Genomic DNA, 19,889 nt, shown 5'->3' on the forward strand with positions numbered 1-19,889 from the left:
ACTTGTCACCAGTTTAAAAAATAAAATTCTGTTAATTGTTCATGATAGTGTCAGATCCTGCTTTAATTTACCAAAACCAATAACTTCATATGACCTCACACACACTCGTACAAGATTACAAGGCAAGGTATATCCCTTTGAGTGGTTCCAAAATCGAACCGAGGGAAGAATCACCTCTGTGCCGTAACAGTTGGCATCTGTTGCACTAATGTAGAATTATGGTGCTTTGTTTTAAGTGATCAGTAAAGTAAGGAGACAGTTTTGTTGTACTGTTTCAGAGTAATTTTGTAAGGTGTAGAGAAAATTTATTACCTCAAGGATAGATGACAATTTTTTTTTTAAAGTTACGGCCTCCGATTCTGGTGCTGTTTTCAACAATGAGTAGTTGCAAAAATATTGGTCTCTTGGAGAAAGCTTTCATTACACTGTTGTATTTGTTAGCTAACCAGGAATATTGCCTGTCTGTTGCATTAGGGATTTCATTCATTAGTTGTATAGCACAAATCACGCAGTCAGTAATGAAGCTTTCAAACCTGCATTTTATATTACCTTCAGTAAATGGGCTGTGAATAACAGTGTCAGTGTTTCACAGAAGAGTGTCCCCATCAAAATTTCACTTTCTCCTATGGATTAAAAACTGTATTCCAAAGGGATTATGCAGGACATTCTGACGGTGGTTACTTGGATATGAGGGAGAGGGGCAGTTATTCACCACCAATTTTGGCAGGTGGGGAGACCGGAGGGGGCATGCAGTGGGAGTCCCCAAATGGTTTTTATACCGGCGAGATTTCTCATTATATTATCCCCGCCAATGATGTAATGGTGTTCCCACAAAGGTCAGAAACACCATTAGCATTCATTTACATATCGTTAGTGGGCTTTCATGCTGTATCATCCCCCACGTAGGGAACCTCAACAAACCGCCCGCCCACAAATAGATAAATTTTTGATAAACAAGAAGGTAGGTGGGAGGTTACAGTCAGATCGACCATGATCTAATTGAATGGAGGAGCAGGCTTGGAGGACTGGATGGCCGCCTCTGCTTTTAGTTTGTATGCTCATAAAACATGAACTTAGCTGAAAAATTTACTTTGGTTGTAAATTCCCTTCTAATGCATATGATTGGCATTTAGTTGAAGAGTCCACAAATGAATTGGATGCATTGTCTGTTCAGGGAAGAGTGAAGGGATTTAATTTTGACTCGAGAAAAATACAAATAATAAATAAGAATAATAAAATGGACTAAGATGAAATGCTCATCCATTTCTTGTTCCTGCCCACATCCCAGTACAATATAATTGAACAGTTGTGTGGTGCAGTCTCAACTCAACTTTGATATGATAATTTTATAATTCATCATTTTGCTTTTCATGTTTTAGCTTCACACAAGTACTGAATGTAAGCTGAAGCACTGTGAAATGGAAAATATACTGAAAAGGATGGGTGTCATTTTACCATTAGTTTTCTTTGATCTCTTCTTTCTTTGAAGCTTTTTATAACTGGACATATTCAATGTGGATAAATCTTTGTACACTGTAATGTTGATATGACTAAAACATTTCAGTTCATCAGACAGGTATAACACCATCAAGAAATCAGAGCAAGATGAGACCATGTTAGTTAGAACCATATTATGTTTTTAACTTCTAAACTGCTGCCCACCAAGAACTGGCAAGATTTTTAAAGAATCGATATTTTACCACAATGATATTGAAAATGGTAAAAACAAAATTAGACAAACAGATTAAGGCTTGGATTTTCTGCTCTTGTTCATGTTGGATAGGTTAGGTATTGGGAATGGAAATTATTGCAAGAAGTGCAGAGTGGCATTTCATGTTGGTGTAAATGAACGGCACAATTGTCCCCTTGCATGAAGCCTGACTGGTCTCAGAAGGTTTGCGCCCTATAAGAATGTGCACCACAGCAAATTTATTAGCAGACTTGTTCAAAATGTTAGAGCTAAATGTATTTGCAAAACATCTCTATCGTGATTTGATAGCAAATGATGAGGAGCTCAATAGGTTTCAAAAGTGACACAGCAAGATTGCAATCTCGTGGAAAATATTGTCTTAGACAATTCCTATTTTTCAAATTATGAATCTCAGAAGGAAAATGCAAATGCTTGATTTAATTTCCTCCGTGATGTACGAGGCAGACCCATTGTTTTATTGGTTCACAGTTTTAAAACAGAACCAAAACCACAATTAATTGAAAAATGTTTCTTTCTTTGTGATTGTGATATCAGTGCTAACCATTGTGGCGGCAGTGGTTAGCACTGCTGCCTCACAGCTCCACGGACCCAGATTCAATTCCAGCCTCGGGTGACTGTGTATAGTTTGTACATTCTCCTCATGCCTGCGTGGGTTTCCTCCAGCTGCTCCGGTTTCCTCCCACAATCCAAAGATGTGCGGGTTAGGTGGATTGTCAAAACACCCAAACAAAATTCAACCTCTGAAGAAATTGTTTATTTAGTAGCAAAAATCAGGGCATGGAATGCACTTTATCCTCAGCAATGAATAATAGGATGAAGAACATCACAGGCATTCTGACTGCTCATCTTAAATTTGCAAAGCCTACAAAACTTTAAAATAATCGATTTAGAGAATTGTTGGTTCTATGTACTCACAGATGCTATCAGTGAATCTTATCCTGTGCAACAGTGGATGTACTTGAGTGACTCAAACTGAATCACATCTCTTGTATCAAGTATAAGTAAAAATGGGTTGAATATATTGGTGTCTGACTTAAAGTGCGTACTGCCATTGCAACTAATGAATAATTGAGTTGAAAAATCTTTGATGCCTTCATACTTTTATTTCCCCTTAAATGTCAATCGAACTGTAATCTGAACTTTCATCATCAACCAAATGAGTTGTTGAGCTTTGTCACAAGAACTGGTGAGCAATTTTAGAGTCAATTGATTTGTTTAATACATGGGACCTTGTGTCAAAATAACATTTGTCTGCTTGGTAAGAAAGGTCATGTCTCTTTTAACTAATTCCCTTCAAGTCAAAATTCAAAGTAGTGCAGCAGAACCACACTGAAATAGAAATTCCACTTTTTAAATATGTAGACTTTGATGTTTTCTTCATGATGAGTCGGGAAGTAGTAAATTTATTTTCAAAAGAAAGTCCTGTGGAATGAAAAATGCTCTCTTGCTATGTGGTGTCTATTGCTGCTTTTGTCAGAAGTATGAGATATTGGCTGTTGCAGTAATTTCTAGCCAATATGATGGAATAGAGTAAGTGCAGAAATCTGCTTTGTTAAAGTTGAAATTAGTCTGATACAATGCTGAAACTGTAGGAAGAAGGAAAAAGGATCTTTGAGGAAGCAGCTTTGGGTGGGGAATGGAGAAGGACAGAGAAGATTTCAAAAAGAGAGGAAAGGAAAGTAGAACAAGCTGAAGTGCTCCAAGAAGGGCTGTCATAGGTGATGGTGGAATTGGTGGGTCAAAGTATCCAAGAGAAGAAATTATTCAGGACAGAGCAATCTGCTTGATTGGCACCTGATTTAAACATACACACTCTGCACCACTGTAATGCCATGGGGCATCAGTGTCCACTAGCTCCACCATGCACTGCAGTAACTTTCTAAGGCTTCTCAGGCAGTATAGACCTGTGATGTCCATAAAGTGGGAATCTTAAATACATCAAGTACGTGGAAACACAATCAACTTGAAATTTCCCTCCAAACCATATACCTTTCTTAGTTGGACTTAGGCCATGGCCTTGAGGGTAACTGGGGATGAGCAACAAATGGCAACCTTGTTAGTGATACCCACATCCTGAGACTTAATAAAACAAGATGTGGAGTTGCCAGCATTGGACTGGGATAGGTACAGTAAGTAGTCTCACAACACCAGGTTAAAGTCCAACAGGTTTATTTGGTAGCATGAGTTTTCAGAGCATTGCCCCTTCTTCAGGTGAGTGTTAGTAAAACAAGTGATGTTGGAGAAAGCCTAGCCTAGAACAGTGTATATATTGATAGATCATAAGATCAAAAGAAATAGGAACAGGAATCGGCCATTTGGCCCATTGAGCCTGCTCCTCCATTTGGTAAGGTCATGGCTGATCTGAATGTAGTCTTAATTCGATTTCCATGCCTTTCACCCTTTGACATGGTTCAAATCCAAAAAAAGTGGCAATGGGATAAGCAAAAGCAAAAAGATATGTCCAGATGAGGTGGGAAAGGCAAGACAGCAAGCTTTGAACACAAAACAAAGGGGACAAGAAAGAAACACAGCCGGCAAAAAGAAAACACAAGAAAATGGGAGCAAATGCTATGATCCAAAACTGCTTAACTCAAAGTTGACCCCAGAAGTGTATAGTGTGCCCACAAAACAATGAGCCCATGCTGAGCCCCAGTGGAACACTGCAGCCAGCCAAATTGGTTTTCTTTTTCTGCTAATTTCTTGTACCTTATTTCAGATTTAGATTTTTGTTCCCTTGGGTCTTCACAGTTCAGCATCTTGTTGTTTTCTGTATTTCCTGAGCAGAGGGTGAAATGAAAGCACTCAATCTGCCTCTAATTATGTGGCTTCAAGCATAACTAATTTCTATTTTTGCAAACATAAATTTTAGCGTGGCAGAGTAAACAGCAGCTAATGAAACATTGCTCTTTAAGAGTTCTCTTGCTGCTTTTCAGTTCAAGGAACTGCTGCAATTTGGACTATTTTGAGAACAGACTTGTTCCTTTCCTGCAGTTATCAGCAGAATATGCACTCTGTCTCAGTTTTCTGGCAGATACAAGCATCTTCAGCTGGGTTAAATATGAATTGAACAATTGTTCAATTGTTGGAGTTCACCAATATCCCTATTTTCAAATTTACACCTCTGGCATTGGACTTGTGTATTTCTGTATTGTGCTTAAGGGTAAAATACATTTCATTGATTCCTGCACTTGCACCTGAGGGTCTCCAGAACTAAGGTAAATTAATTTAGGAAGATTGAAAACGAAATGGGGTCACACCAAGCAGTTTGGACTGTAAGATAATATGCTATTTGCTCAATTAATTTTCACAAGCGATCACAATGCTGGTATCTGGTAAATTACTTGGAATCTGGCAAATAACAGCTTTATCTTTCTCCACAAATCGATGCAGTGTTGGTGATGGTTTAAATAATTGGATGGCAGCAAGGCCTTGTATCTGTGGCATGCCATGATAAATTTTCATTATTTTGTTATATTTTTCAAGAATATGATGGAATTAATTTTAATTGTGAGTTGTCAACACAAGTAGTTATACTTTTAAAAAAATATTCAGCAGTAAGTTCCTGTCAAGTAGTTGGTGAAAAATACAAACAAATTAGTTTGTGCAGATTTTCCTGATGTGGAATGCCAGGTCAGCGGAAAACTTGGAGAAATAACACAAACAACAAGAGCTTGGGAGAATCATAGTACACTTTCCAGGAAAATGTAGTTTGCTCTTTCCAAATCTCTAAGTACAGATAGGACAGCATGATGGCACAGTGGTTAGCACTGCTGCCTTACAGCACCAGGGACCTGGGTTCAATTCTGGCCTTGGGTGACTGTCTGTGTGTATTTTACACATTCTCCCCGTGTCTGCATGGGTTTCCTCCAGGTGCTCCGGTTTCTTCCCACAGTCCAAAAGACGTGCTGAATAGGTGCATTAGCCATGCTAAATTCTCCCTCGGTGTACCTGAACAGGTGCTGGAGTGTGGTGACGAGGAGAGGTGAATTGAAGGGTGACATGTCACCTTTTTTGCAGCACTAGCAGCCTTAAACTAAGTAAGTTTAAATGTCATTGACGTTGACACGCTAGGGAGAAAGTAAGTATCTAAGATAAATGGATGCGATTTTAGGGAGTGGGGGTGGGATTGGAGGTGAGGCGGGAGGGGTGGAATGGACTTCAGATGGATGCAGGGCAGTGGGGGAGGGTAGGTGTTGGATCCTGGTTAAGGGTGGAGGTGTTGGACTTGAATGTTGATGGGTCATTGAGGTGGGGTGTTAGACATGGGGAGACGCGGCGTGGGTGATTGGGTCAGCTGAGAGTGGATAGTAGGGTTTCGATTGGGCCTGTGGAGGAGAGGCGGTTTCAGGTCAGGCTTTTAGGGTGGTAGGGGGTGGTAGTCAGGTCAGGGAGGATACCATGGGGACAGACAGTGGGGGTGGGAATACCATGGTGGGGGGGGAGGGGGTGAACAATTAGATGGGGGATATTAGTCAGGGAGTGGGGGAGTCCCCCTGGAGGTTGGTGGGGGTTGGGGAACATCCTGTTAGGGGACCTCCTGTGTCTGTGAAGTAGTCACCTGGAAGTTTGAATAGGTTTTAATTCATCTAACCTTTTCTGGGTAACTATGTGTAAGACAGCCAGAACCATCCGAAGATTGTGATTTAGATCATATTTTTCAGCAGTTCTCAGCACAGCACAATTGCCCAGAGGAAGTTAACACTTCTTGGCGATTGCCATGCAGACCCTTACATTTGAATATCCGAGAAGGATTCCCCAGCGTAGCTTTGGTGTTACCCGCATTTCAACGTGGGATGTTCGGAAATTATGGCTCAATTTTGTCATTTTATGTTTTTATTTTTAATTCTCCATATATCTGCTTGAGTTCGAAGTGAGCAATAGATGGACAGACTTATCAAATACTAATTTTGCTTGATTCAGTATTTTTATTTTATTATTTTTCCTGCTGTTAGCTTAGCCTTCCCAGTTTTGAGGCTTTCCGAAGCTGTACCTGAACCAGCACGGGTAAGCCAACCGATCACTCCAAGATTATTTTTCGACCCGAGGCTTGTCGCAACAAATTTGTGTGGAATTAATTGTGAATACAGTACGTTTATTGAAATTTGTTAGCATTTTAAAGTAGATGTGGCACAATGCAAAGGATGCATCAGGTGGCTGAATTTCTCCCTGGGAATCTCATTGCAATTAGTACTGAGGGATTTTCTAGTTAGCTGTTCCACTACTTCAGTTCATTTATAGCTTTTGCATGGTACTGTGGTAACTCCAGACCAATTTTGTATCTGTTCACTTTCGTAAACTTTAGTAAAACTAAACTTGCAGGTGAAATGAGTGACAGTTTGACAGGCCAGTTGGGCAGAGGGTGGGGGCGGAGGTGCGTCAAGGAGTGTTGATGACAGATGGTCGAATTATTAGGTTCCTTTCAACCAAATTGATAAATATTATTGTAAGCATTCTAATCACTGTATTCAGATAATTGGGATAATTTATAGCTTATCATTCTTTTAATTGCTTTAAACATTCTTTGTTTGTTCTGGAATTTATATGATGGTTGCAGTATACTTGCTATTGAGGAAAAGACAGAAGAAAAACATGTTGTCTCTGAGTAGCCAATATTTCAACCTGCTGAAGCCGATTGCCTCAGCTGGGTGACCTCTGTGGGGTTGCCTAACAGAGCATTGCATGCAGTATTTGCCCTTGTGTTCAAATTGAATTGCACCTCTTCATTGATCATGGAGTGAGATCAACAGATTCATGGAGATATCAAGAAGTCTATTCTCTGTTCCCTGCTGGGATAAAGTTTGTTGTTCTCTGGTGGAAATTTTCCCCCCCAGAAGATTGTTTTTTTTCTTTCGTTTAAAAGAGAGAGATGAATTGTTGACAGAATATTGAATTTGTTTATACTTTTGTATTTGTTTTCACTAAATAGAATAATGTGTATGCCGCTAAACAAGCATTCGGTGTTTTTTGTTTCACAGACTTGGTGGATTTTTTGGGATTAAGAAATTACTTTTAAAGCCAGAAATGTGGAAAAATTTCCAAGCACCATTTGGTAACATTGTCAAGCCACGAGGACATTGCACTGTGGCAGTAACAAAGAATTTTGTAACCGGGAACAACCTATAATCACAACAAGCACACCCCTTTTTGAGTGATCTTGGACAATACTTACCACTTTTAGCATGTGTATAGGTTTCATTGTAATTTGCCCACTGCACTGTGACCCAAGAAATAATTGAGGCCGTCAGTCAGGGGCCAGGGTCATCCAGAGAGGGCTGAATTGGTTTTTAAGGTTTATTTATTAGTGTCACAAGTAGGCTTACATTAACACTGCAATGAAGGTACTGTGAAAATCCCCCAGTCGCCACACTCCGACAGTGTATGTTCAGGTACACTGAGGGAGAATTTAGCATAGCCAATGCACCCAACCAGCACTTCTTTCAGACTGTGGGAGGAAACCAGAGCACCCAGAAGAAACCCATGCAGACACTGGGAGAACACGCAGACTCTGAACGGACAGTGGCCCAAGCCAGGAATCGAACCCGGCACTGTGAGGTAGCAGTGCTAACCACTGTGCCGCCAAGACAGGGCTACGGTTGTCTAGAGAGGGCAGATTGGTGTGATGGGGAGGGCCAGAGTCAGAGTTGTCAAGCTTGAAAGAAGATAGCGCAGAATCTCTAGAAGTTTTTGGGGAATGGAGGTGTCAGTAGCACTTGGTGTTATTTATGCATAAATGGTACTGCAACTTCAGGCAATTGGCAGTTGCAGTATTGAATGCAAATATTCAAAAATTTGATCTGATTTTATTACTCCATCATTACGTTTGCTAAAACAGCATTTTAAAGAGACAGGAGTAAGCCAGTCACTTCCATCATTCAATGACATTGTGGCCATTTGTGTCCAAATTCCATCGATTTACTTCTCTTTGAATATCCTTGGCTCACAAAAAACTGTCAGATTTTGAATTATTAATTGAATTAATAGGAGAGTTTTAAACTTCACCCACCTCACACTGAAGCTGCATTGAACCACCTATCACAGTTCTACTTCACTTGATACATTAATGCCTCTTTGTAGTTCCGTGTCCACACTGCTTACAATGCAACCAAACATTATATCAACAGTAAGTTTTGATATATTACTCTCAACTGTATTATGCAAGTTGTGAGTAAATATAGAAGGCCCTAGCACAGATTTTTGTGAAAACAGCATTTGACACCTCCCTCTAATTTGAGTACATGCCCATTACCTGCACTCTGTATCATGTACACTATGAACAAACCCCCTGACCAGGCCAACAACTTGTCTCAAATTCCATGAATTCAATTTATCCAACTATCTCTTATGCAGCACCTTCCGGAAAGTCATACAGAAACTATATACATAGACTTGCCCTTGGTCACTACTTTAGTTGCTTCCCAAAAAAAACAATTAGGTTCATTAGATATGATCCACTCGTTACAAATCTTTGATGGCTCTCTCTAATTCAAATTCAACAACTGTTGCTTTTTCTTAATTCGAGATTCTGTTTATGTTCTGCCTCACTATGGCCATGCACTGAATATTGTGAAATTGCTGTATTTGTGTGGTGGATACAAATTAAGTTCAGCTAGTAAATGTACTTAACCTTTTAACAATGTGGTAAGTGTTAATAACTGGCAATTAACCTAACTGGCATTGAAAATTAACTGAAGTATAATCTCATTCCTTCAGGTTGTGAATGGTTTTATGAGATTTTGAAAGTGCAGTTGTTTTTTGAATCTTACTACCTTTTCTGTTGCTCGCTTAATTTAAGAATTTTTTCCCCTCTTTATTTTTCCTTTCTGATTTAATATTGAATTAATTCTTTTTAATCCCCTTTTCAGTCCTTTCACGGTTTGTGACCCAAGCTTTATATCTCATGGATGAAGGAGAAATCCTGTTGTTTGCTTAGTTCTGATACCAGCCCACTACTCCAACAATTTAGTGGGACACAGTTGATGCAGAAATTCCTTGGGGCACTGTCCAAGGACCAACCATCATTACTTGCTTCAATACTGACTTGTTCTCTCGATACGATGTGAGAAGTGGATGTGTTAACTTATCATTGCAGTGTGCTGTTCTGATTGTTTGGTGAGATTATCACATGTATTAGACAGTGAAAATTATTATTCTTATGCACTATACAGACTAAGCACTCCCTTCATAGAGAAGGAAAGGAGAAAGTGCAGAATGTAGTGTTACAGTTGTAGTTAGGGTGTAGAGAAAGATCAACTTAATGCAAAGTAGGTCCATTCAAAAGTCTGATGGCAGCAGGGAAGAAGCTGTTCATGAGTCAGTTGGTACGTGTCCTCAGACTGTTGCATCTTTTTCCCAATGGAAGAAGGTGGAAGAGATTATGTCTGTGGGGTCCTTAATTATGCTGGCTGCTTTCCTGAGGCAATGGGAAGTGTAGATAGTGTCAATGGCTGGTTTGAATGATGGACTGGACTTCATTCTTTGTAGTTTCTTGCAGCCTTGGACAGAGCAGGAGCCATACCAAGCTCTGGTACAACCAGAAGGAATGCTTTCTATGATGCATTTGTAAAAGTTGATCATCCAGCAGAAAGAATTCTTCAATTGCAAGCAATATAAAGGACTTGCGTTAGAAAGTAGATCAAAGAAAAAAGTTTAATGAAGAAACTTCATTACTCCAACATTAGAGGCTACACCTTGGGCCATACAAGCTCCCCACAATTCCCATCTTATTTATACTGGGGTCAGCTGACCACCACATCATTTTGTCATTGGTTGCATTGCCTACCTGGTCAGCTGACCCTCTCAGCATGATACCACAGGTGAGAGTCGTCGCGGACATAACAAATTTCCTGAGTCTTCTGAGAAAGTAGAGCCGTTGCTGGGCTTTCTTACCTATCGCATGGCATGGAGGGACCAGGACAGATTATTGGTGATCTGGACACCTAAAAACTTGAAGCTCACAATTCCGGCTGGTGGGGTTGGCCCTTGGTGGGGTGCTCTTTCGGAGATTCGGTACAGACAGAATGGGCCAAATGGCCTCCTTCTGCTTTGTGGGGATTTCATGGTTCTATGGAAAAATAAATTACTTTTCAAGCTCTCCAATTAATGGCCACTTAGGGGTTAAATTTTTAGAGCACAGGGGGCGGTCAGGGATTGCAGGAAATATGTAACAGATCAGCCTGCTCGGGCTCAATTGGAAAGGATGCAGGGGATATCCCAATATCCTTCGGGGTCCTCTATATCTCTTTGGACCCCCATCACCTCCCAGGCCACATCCACTACTGTTGGCACTGGTGGGATGAGAGATCTGCCAATCAGGTTGACTGACAGTCCTCAAAGGCAGGGCATTCAGCCTCTAGCCAATTAAGACTCCATAGACCATAATATGGTGATGAGGTTTCCTCGAAGAGCATTCCCTGCTGACTTTCTCAGGGGCAGGATGGGAAATCCTACCTTTGGTATCTTTTATGTCCAGCTGAGAAGGCAGGTGGAACCTCAATTTAATAATTCATCTGAAAAGGCTAAAAAATTCTGCTGCTTTCATGTTTCTCCTTTCAATTTCCTCTTGAATTTTGAATTAACTTGGAGAGCGTGAATTATTTTCTGAATTCTAGTCTCTGCACAAATCGGACCATATAACCTACTGAGAAAACTCTTTTTTTACTTTGTATATTAAGATTCACGAGAAATATTCCTTCTTTTGCAATTGAACAATTGCAAATATATAAATATGTTTTGGAATCCTGATGCACAAGTAATCATCTATCCACAGTCATGATTGAGGTGCTATGCGTACACATTTGCAGATCAGCAGATCAATTTTCAAATGATACTGCTTTGTTCTACTATGGACTGGGATAGAAATGACAGTTTTTGGTCCTGAAAACCAATTACATATCATGCTGTATGAGCATTTATGTCAGAATGCGGTTGCAAAAATAATTTGTACACAGCAAAAAAGAGTTTATTGCAAATCTAATGGTACTTGAATGCAAAATCTTGCAATTCTTCAATTTAGACAACTTGCATGAAAAGTAAGATGGAGCAGATACATTATAATGTATCTGGTTGGTCTAATCCTTGCCTAGGGAAAAAACAACTGACCATTCAAATTTGCAATGGTAGAGGACTCTTTGGAGAAAAAAAGCACTTGAAGTTCTGATGCTTGCAACATGCATCTTCAAAAGTCATTAACCAAGACATCCCATGTAAGCAGTAATTTAATATGATGAGCTCATGTAAATAGATGGATTAGTGCAATGTAGATTAAGTATTTCAAGATACAGTACATAGGCTGTGCATAGAATTGGGAGTTTGAATCCCTGATTGCATCATTCCCAAGTATGAATGCTCCACCCAACAGGGGTTTTTAAAAGTATTTTTGATATGAAATTAAATTCCTAATTCCTTCCAATCATTGCCAGACTTTATGGATCAATTGATGTATGTGAATGGCATTAAGCTTTGATTTGATTGATTATTGTCACATTATTGAGATTGTGAAAAGTATTGTTTCTTCCACGCTATACAGACAAAGCATATTATTCATAGAGTACGTGGGGAGAAAGAAAGGAGAGGGTACAGAACATTGTGTTACTGTCATAGCTAGGTTGTAGAGAAAGATCAAACGTCCAGCTGTTCTTTCTTGGCAGGTTTGATTTAGTTTAGAAAAGAGTGTGCCTTAATTCAGTCCGATTTCAGAATCCGATCCTGTGACATCACTTAATTTTGTTCCTTGACTGGTAAATTCAATTTATTAATTAATTCACTAGATTAATGTTTATTTCTTTCATTGTGGATTCAAATTATAGTCTCAGGTAACTTGTACATGTTTTCTACAGTTTTGCTTTAGACTGTTGTATGTTGCTCAATTCACACAAGTTACGGTTCAGAATGTATGTTTAGACAGAAGTTCTGTGCAAAATCTCTTGAGATCATAAAAAAATAATTGAAATTGTTCCTTACCAGAAAGAAAGATTTTCTGTGAAACCATGTTTTGCTTTCAATTCTTAACTAGATTACACATTGTTTCAGGTATAACGACATGATCAATGCACAATGAATTTTAATTCTCCAATTGAAGTCAAAACAGTTAGCAAGAGTTACACAAAGGTAGGTGATGGATTTTAACCCTGCCCACCTAAAAATAACATAGGACATCACAAAGCACTTTACCACTAATGAAGTACTTTTGAAGCACAGTCACTGTTGTAATGTAGGAAACAAGGCAGACATGTATAGCAAGCTCTCTCAAACAATGATAACCCTATCATCATTTTCTGTGATGTTAATTGAGACGATAATAATTGGCCAGGACACTGGGAATAACTTGCCTGTTCTTCTTCACAATAGCCTCATGGGAACTTTTACATCCATCTGAGAGGGCAGACAGGGCTCGAGTGTCTCATCCAAAGTTCAGCACTCAATCTGTACTGCACTGGAGTGTCAGCCATGATTTTTGTTCTCATGTCCTGAATTGAGACTTGAATTCGCAACCTTCTGAAGCCCTTTTGATATTTTTGCAATCCACAGGTTGTAGCGACTTCTATTTTTGCTGAACTGTACAATCATTTCTCTTGCACCATTTTTCATTCCTGGGAAAGAATGCTGCCCACTGAGCTATGGCTGACACCTCAGGCCACCTCGTTGGTGAGCAATTAAAATTCACCTGGTGCTTGTCCCACATGGATTCCACCTTTCACAATTTTTACTGACATTTCCAGCCTGGCAGCAAGATTGTCTACTCAAAACCAGCTGGGTCGTTCCTTAAGTATGCAGACCCAGATCTCACGAGGTCATCGGGCTCCAACTATCATTTTGATTCTCGCAGTTTCCCCACCAGGTGAAAGCCAATCTGAAGAGAATTGGAAACAGTAGATGCTTTGAAAAGTAAGTTTGAACTTTGTTGGGCAAGATGGAATACTCCCTATCGTGAGGTGTTCCAAACCTATTGTTCTCGCACTTTATTTAGTGCTGACAGATTTGATTTTCAACAGGCTGGCAGCTGCTGGAAATTGGGTGCTACAACTCGCAAGGGACCTCAGTTTGCCTGCTTTAGCAGCCTGTCTACCTATTTCAGGTAGACAGCTGCTCCTCCATTCAAAGGGCTGCCTGAGTAATACATCTGTTGATCTTGGATAAAGTGGTGAATCCCTGATTTTCAACCGAGTGCCTGATTTTCAGGTGCAAAGTTAGATTCCAAGTTTGCTGACAAAGCATTATACTTGAAAACAGGATAACAGCAAAGGTAAATTGCACTAAATACAGCCAGGAATTGAACGATTTTAAAACAATTTCTTTCTCCAGGAATGAGTAAAAAGTTGAAACAGTTTAGGTTTTTGTTCATCAATGATCAGTTAACCAATCAATTAATTGCTTTGTAATTCAATTTTAAGAGCCTCAATTTATAATACCAGAATTCAATCATTAGTTTGTAACCTGATTGTCTCCATTTCTCTAAAGGTCATACTTTGGACCTAAATGCAGAGCTGTCTATCTATCTGATATATGTGTACCATCCTCTAATGCAGCATCCCATTCGGGGTTGGTGACCTTGCTGGCAGGCTGTCTTCCTGTATGTGGGTAGAGGATGTCACATCTCTGCTCCACTCCATCCAGCATTTTGGTCAGGGTTCCGTCTGAGACTTGCAGGGCTGTCTTCGGGGTTGCCAACCCTCCACCCCCAATCGCCGAGCTTAAGCAATGTCAAGGTGAATGAATCAGAGGCAGGACACAAGTGCAGCATAAAACTCATGAACATTTTTTGAAGTGGCTGAAGATAGCGGCAACTTTTCTTGTTGATTATACCGACAGGATTCTTCCCGGTTTTCTCGCTGAAACCAACATTGGGTGGAATCTTCTGATTTTCTTTCAATGTTCAGTGTTTGCCCGACACCATGCCACTTCAATTCATATTTGCACTTTTGAATAACCATTGTTTCAAAGTAAATTGTTCTGTCACTAAATTAATTGTTACTGCCTGATAGAAACTTAAAACCCTTGAAATTTCCCAGAACACTTCTGTGACTGAGTACTAGACCAGTAGTTGTGTCAATGATCTGAGTATTTATTCAGCAAAACAGAGCTTTTAAAATATCAAAGATCCAAACATTTACCTCAATTTTCTGTATTCAGTCACTAAATCCACAAATGTGTTTAGCATTGCTGTTGCTTTCTCGGTTGTCCAGATATAAGATGTTGCTTAAAATCAACCTCATTGCCCAGCAGATTGTCACCCGTTCTAATATCATTGCCTTTGCCCCAGTGTCAATTTTTGTTTGATTACGCTGAACCTTTTACCATGTTAAAGACATTATGTAAATGCAGATTGTTGTTGTATGTCTGTCAGTAAGCTTGGCATTTTGGTTTAGCTTAAAAGACAACCAAAACACATTCTCATTGAAGCCATTTGTCTCCATTTAAATGCCCTTCAATTATATTAATTGTACTCAATTTAAGCCACATAATCTGATCTTAACTCAATAGCAAGTTAAAACCATTGTCTACCTACTCATGTATATGTAATGAGGAAACACTTATTGGCATCCATGCTTTTCATAGAACTCCAAGCGAAAGCCTTTTCATTTCACCACATTTGTTATTAATTCTGTAATGTCAGCTTTGATTCATTGTATACACTGACCTGGGTCTTCAAGCAGTAAGAAGTCTCTCAACACCAGGTTAAAGTCCAACAGGTTTATTTGGTAGCACAAGCCACTAGCTTTCGGAGCACTGCCCCTTCATCAGGTGCCCCTTCCAAATAAACCTGTTGGACTTTAACCTGGCGTTGTGAGCCTTCCTTACTGTGTTTACCCCAGTCCAATGCCGGCATCTCCACATTGTGGCTATCTTCAAGCAGTGGTATTGATTGTCAAATTGCCGTTGCACACTCTAACTCCCCTGACCTAGCGCTGCTTTGCATTTCTTCCAGAACCTTCAGAGCCTTACTTTCCCAGAAATGCTTAGCACACCATCCAGTGGGAACTCCATCAGAATGGAGTAGAGTCAAGGGGTCGCTGGACACCTGCTTTTATAGCACGAGCTGCCATATGTTATAATTTGAAAAAGGATGTAATTGCATTAGAAGCCATTCAGAAAAGGTCCAGAAGACTCATTCTTGAGATGAATGGTTTACCGTATATATTCGTGTAAAAGTTGAGTTTCTATTTCTGAATTTTGAGTCAAAAAGTAGGCGGTTGACTTTTTTACATGAGTAACATTTTGGAGAAGTTGAAATCCAGAATCTCCCATTACTTCGATATTGCTGAGTTGTCAGGTTGAAGACTGTTCCGACCAATATCAAGATTTCACATGGTCTTGGAACAGAACTTAATGACAGGTTTAAGATGTTTAAGCAGTTTATCATCGAACATCAACAAAAGAATGGAAACAGAATTGCCTATATTGGGAACATGGATGAAACTTTCATGAATTTCGATATGCCCAGCCTTGACAACCAATTTGCAGAGTTGTCAGGTTGAAGACTGACTCCAAATGTAGCATAAAAGGATCTAAAAGTATTTTTGTTGTTGAAATGTTGTTTAGAAATAAATGATAACCTCCATGGGGACGTACATTAGTATTTGTGCACTGACTTCATCAACTTTATCAGGTGTATCAAAACCAAAACCATATATACAAATTTATCCAATTTGCCTTGTTTTTTCACAAATAGAAAAGAATATCACTTAGCAGCAGAGCATGCACTGAATGTACATTAAAATCCCAAATAATCACCCTCCTCCTAGTCTTCAGAACTACATAATGGTCCCATTATGAAGGACCATTAATGGCCTTATCGTGTGGATCATCAACATCACCTTCATCAGCAATTGAGTTGTCATCGGCCATAACATTCCACAAATAATATTCTGCTGTACCGTCAAATGCATTGGATTTCACGTGTTTCTTTAATGATTTGAAGACAATCTCCAATTTGATTTGATCCCAGCCTTGACAACCCATTTGCACACGATTGTTAACATTGGAGCCCATATGCTGCCTCCCTCGGTGAATATCTTCTCTGCTCTGATCGTCCAGTCATTCCAATTTTTTCTCATGCTATCCATGGAGAGACATTCGATGGCTGTACAAGGCTGGTTAGACCATCATGAATCACTGCAATATCATTGTTCTGTGATCTAACTTGAGCAACAACAACATTGACCTGCTGTGATCTGAATATGTCCCAGATGAGGTGATATGTTTCTTGACATAATCCTCCCAGTTGAAAATTCCAGATTTCTCTCGGCAATATTTTCAATCCATCTTCGCCCATCCATCCTTCATCGTGAATATGGGTGACTGCTCCTTTTGGGAATTGCTGTTTTAGGAAAGTTTTTCTCTTGAATATCATCATTCACTTAATATTTCTCCTGTCAGACATACTTGACAACACAACTATGAATTTAATCTTTTCATAGCCAGTTGTCTTCACTGACACTGTTTTCTCTCTAACTTGGCTCACCATTTGACTGGCTGGCATATCGAAATTCATAAGAGTTTCATCCATGTTCCCAATATAGGCAATTCTGTCTCCATTTTTTTGTTGATGTTCGATTATAAACTGCTGAAATGTAATAAACCTGTCATCAAATTCTGTTGAGACAATGTGAAATCTTGATATTTTGTTACAGTACAAAATTGTTTTTCTTCATAAAGCTGGTACAACAGGGTTGGCTTTGAAATCTGTACTGTCTAATTTTCTTATTTCAGAGTTAAGATTTGGATTGATCCTTGAGCAGCTGCCAATTTTTATTGTTTATTTTTTACAAGCCTTTCTTCCAACTACGGCCACATGCTGAGCTTTCCTCTGCGTATTTTTATTCTTAGACATCCTCCTAAGCTGTGTAGAGAGCTTCCTCCGAATAGTGTTACAGTTATAGCTGGGGTGTAGAAAAAACTCAGCTTAATATATGGTAGGACCATTCAAAAGTCTGATAGCAGCAGGGATGAAGCTGTTCTCGAGTTGGTTGGTACAAGATCTCAGACTTTTGTATCCATTGCCTGACGGAAGATGGTGGAAGATGTCTGAGGTGCACGGGGTCCTTGATTATGCTGGCTGTTTTTCCGAGGCAGTGGGAAGTGTAGACAGTCAATGGATGGGAGACTAGTTTGCAAGATGGACTGGGCTACATTCACAACCCTTTTTCGTTTCTTGCAGCCTTGGTTAGAGCAAGAGCCATACCAAGCTGTGATGCATTCTGAAAGGATGCTTTCTATGGTGCACCTGTTTTTAAAAAACTGGTGGGAGTCATAGCCGAATTTCCTCAGCCTCCTGATAAAGTAGAGGTGTTGGTGCGTTTTCTTAACAATAGCATCAGCATGGAGGGACCAGGACCGGTTGTTGACGATCTGGACATCTAGAAACTTGAAGCTCTCAACTATTTCCACTTCACTCCTGTTGATGTAGACAGGGGAAGTCCTCCACTTCGCTTCCTCAAGTCAATGACTATCTCCTATGTTTTAATGACATTGAGGGAAATTGTTATCGTTGCAGCATTTCACCAGATTCTCTATCTCTTTCCTGTATTCCGTCTTGTCATCTTTTGAGATCCGACCCACTACTATGGTGTCATCAGGAAATTTGAAAATTGAATTGGAGTGGAATTTGGCCACACAGTCATAAGTGAATAAGGAGTATAGTAAGGAGCTCAGAACACAGCATTAAGTGGCACCAGTGTTGAGAATAAACATGGAGGTGGTGTTGTTGCCTTTCCTTACTGATTGCAGTCTGTGGGTTAGGAAGCCTCGGATCCAGTCGCAGAGGGAGGAGGTGAGCTCTAAGCCACGGAGTTTGGAGATGAGTTTTGTTGGGATAATGGTGTTGAAGGCTGACCTGTAATCAATAAATGAGAGTCTGACATAAGCTGGGCCAAGTGGTAGGTAATTCAACAGGTTTGTAAGTTGAGTAGGTAGATGGGTGAGTTGTGTACATGGGTGAGGTTGTAGGAGGGGTAGGAGGATAATGGGGGATAGTTGGGGGATTTAAGGGACAGTTATGGGTCAAGGAGGTGATTGCGGGGTTTGAGAGGGCCATCAGGATGATGGGGGATATCAGTTGTGTATTCGTTCAGGTGTTTGACTAAGTATTTTCTGTCTAGTGTTTCCTACCCATGTAATTACCACAGAACTGTGTGAAGTCCTCCACCTCCAGCTGAGAATCAGAGATGTTCACAGAGGGTCCAAAGGAGTAAGGGAACTGCCCATTGGAAGTTGAAAGTTACCAGGCAATTCTCACAGGGCTCCAATGTGCATCTTCAGTTGTATCAATCTCTGATGATCTGGAGACTGGGAGATTTGGTTGCTCAGATTTTATTAGCATTCAAAGTGGTAGAAAATAGAACATTTCCACAGTGACATCATCAAGTTCTCCCATTTTTCTGAAATTACACAGGTTCAAAGCAATGTCACGTTCTCTGAGCTCTTGAGTTTCCAGCCTTGGATGACATAGATGAATGCTTTGGCTTGGCTTTCGAAATATCACAGCCCGAGTTAAGCTTCCAACCGTGAAAATTAGACGAGTGGCTTTTGTGAAACAACCTGACAGTGATGGAGATATTTGTGGCCTATACCTTTGTGGTCTCTTAGCTGTATGTGTTAGAACATGTCATAGAGAACACCATCTGTTGGCCAACAGGGCCAGATACTGCATACACTAACTAAACAGAATTTTACCATTATAACACCAGGTTTTTTTTATCCCTACTTATGAAACAAATAATTTTTTAAAAAAGTTGTTGGCCCCCTACTCTGTGTTGCTTATATAATTCGATAGAACTGTTTCTGATTACTTGTTATCTACTTGACCTAAGAAGGTTGATTTTATACCCCTTCCACTGATTACTTCACTTCTGAAGGAACAATCATTGTGTCCCTTTGTTGCCTTCTGCTAATTGGATCGAAAGCTGTTCAAAAGTTTATTTGATATTAACTGGAAATTGGATTCTGAAGGAACAATCTCTGAAAACTGCATGTGAAAGAAAATAAAGTTGCAGTTGGACATCATTACGACCTGAGATTTCAGCTGAACTCATCGAGCTGGGGGCCATTGTTTGTGTTCCTTTATCACTGACAATAAATGTAATCATTTTAATTTCACCACTGACTATTCCAAATGCAGTGATTTTCAGCTATTAATTTCCCAATCTTGCAGCCAGGTATCATTTTTAAATCTACTTATGGA

Source organism: Mustelus asterias, chromosome 17 (assembly GCF_964213995.1).
Source record: "Mustelus asterias chromosome 17, sMusAst1.hap1.1, whole genome shotgun sequence".
In the NCBI taxonomy this organism is placed as follows: domain Eukaryota; kingdom Metazoa; phylum Chordata; class Chondrichthyes; order Carcharhiniformes; family Triakidae; genus Mustelus; species Mustelus asterias.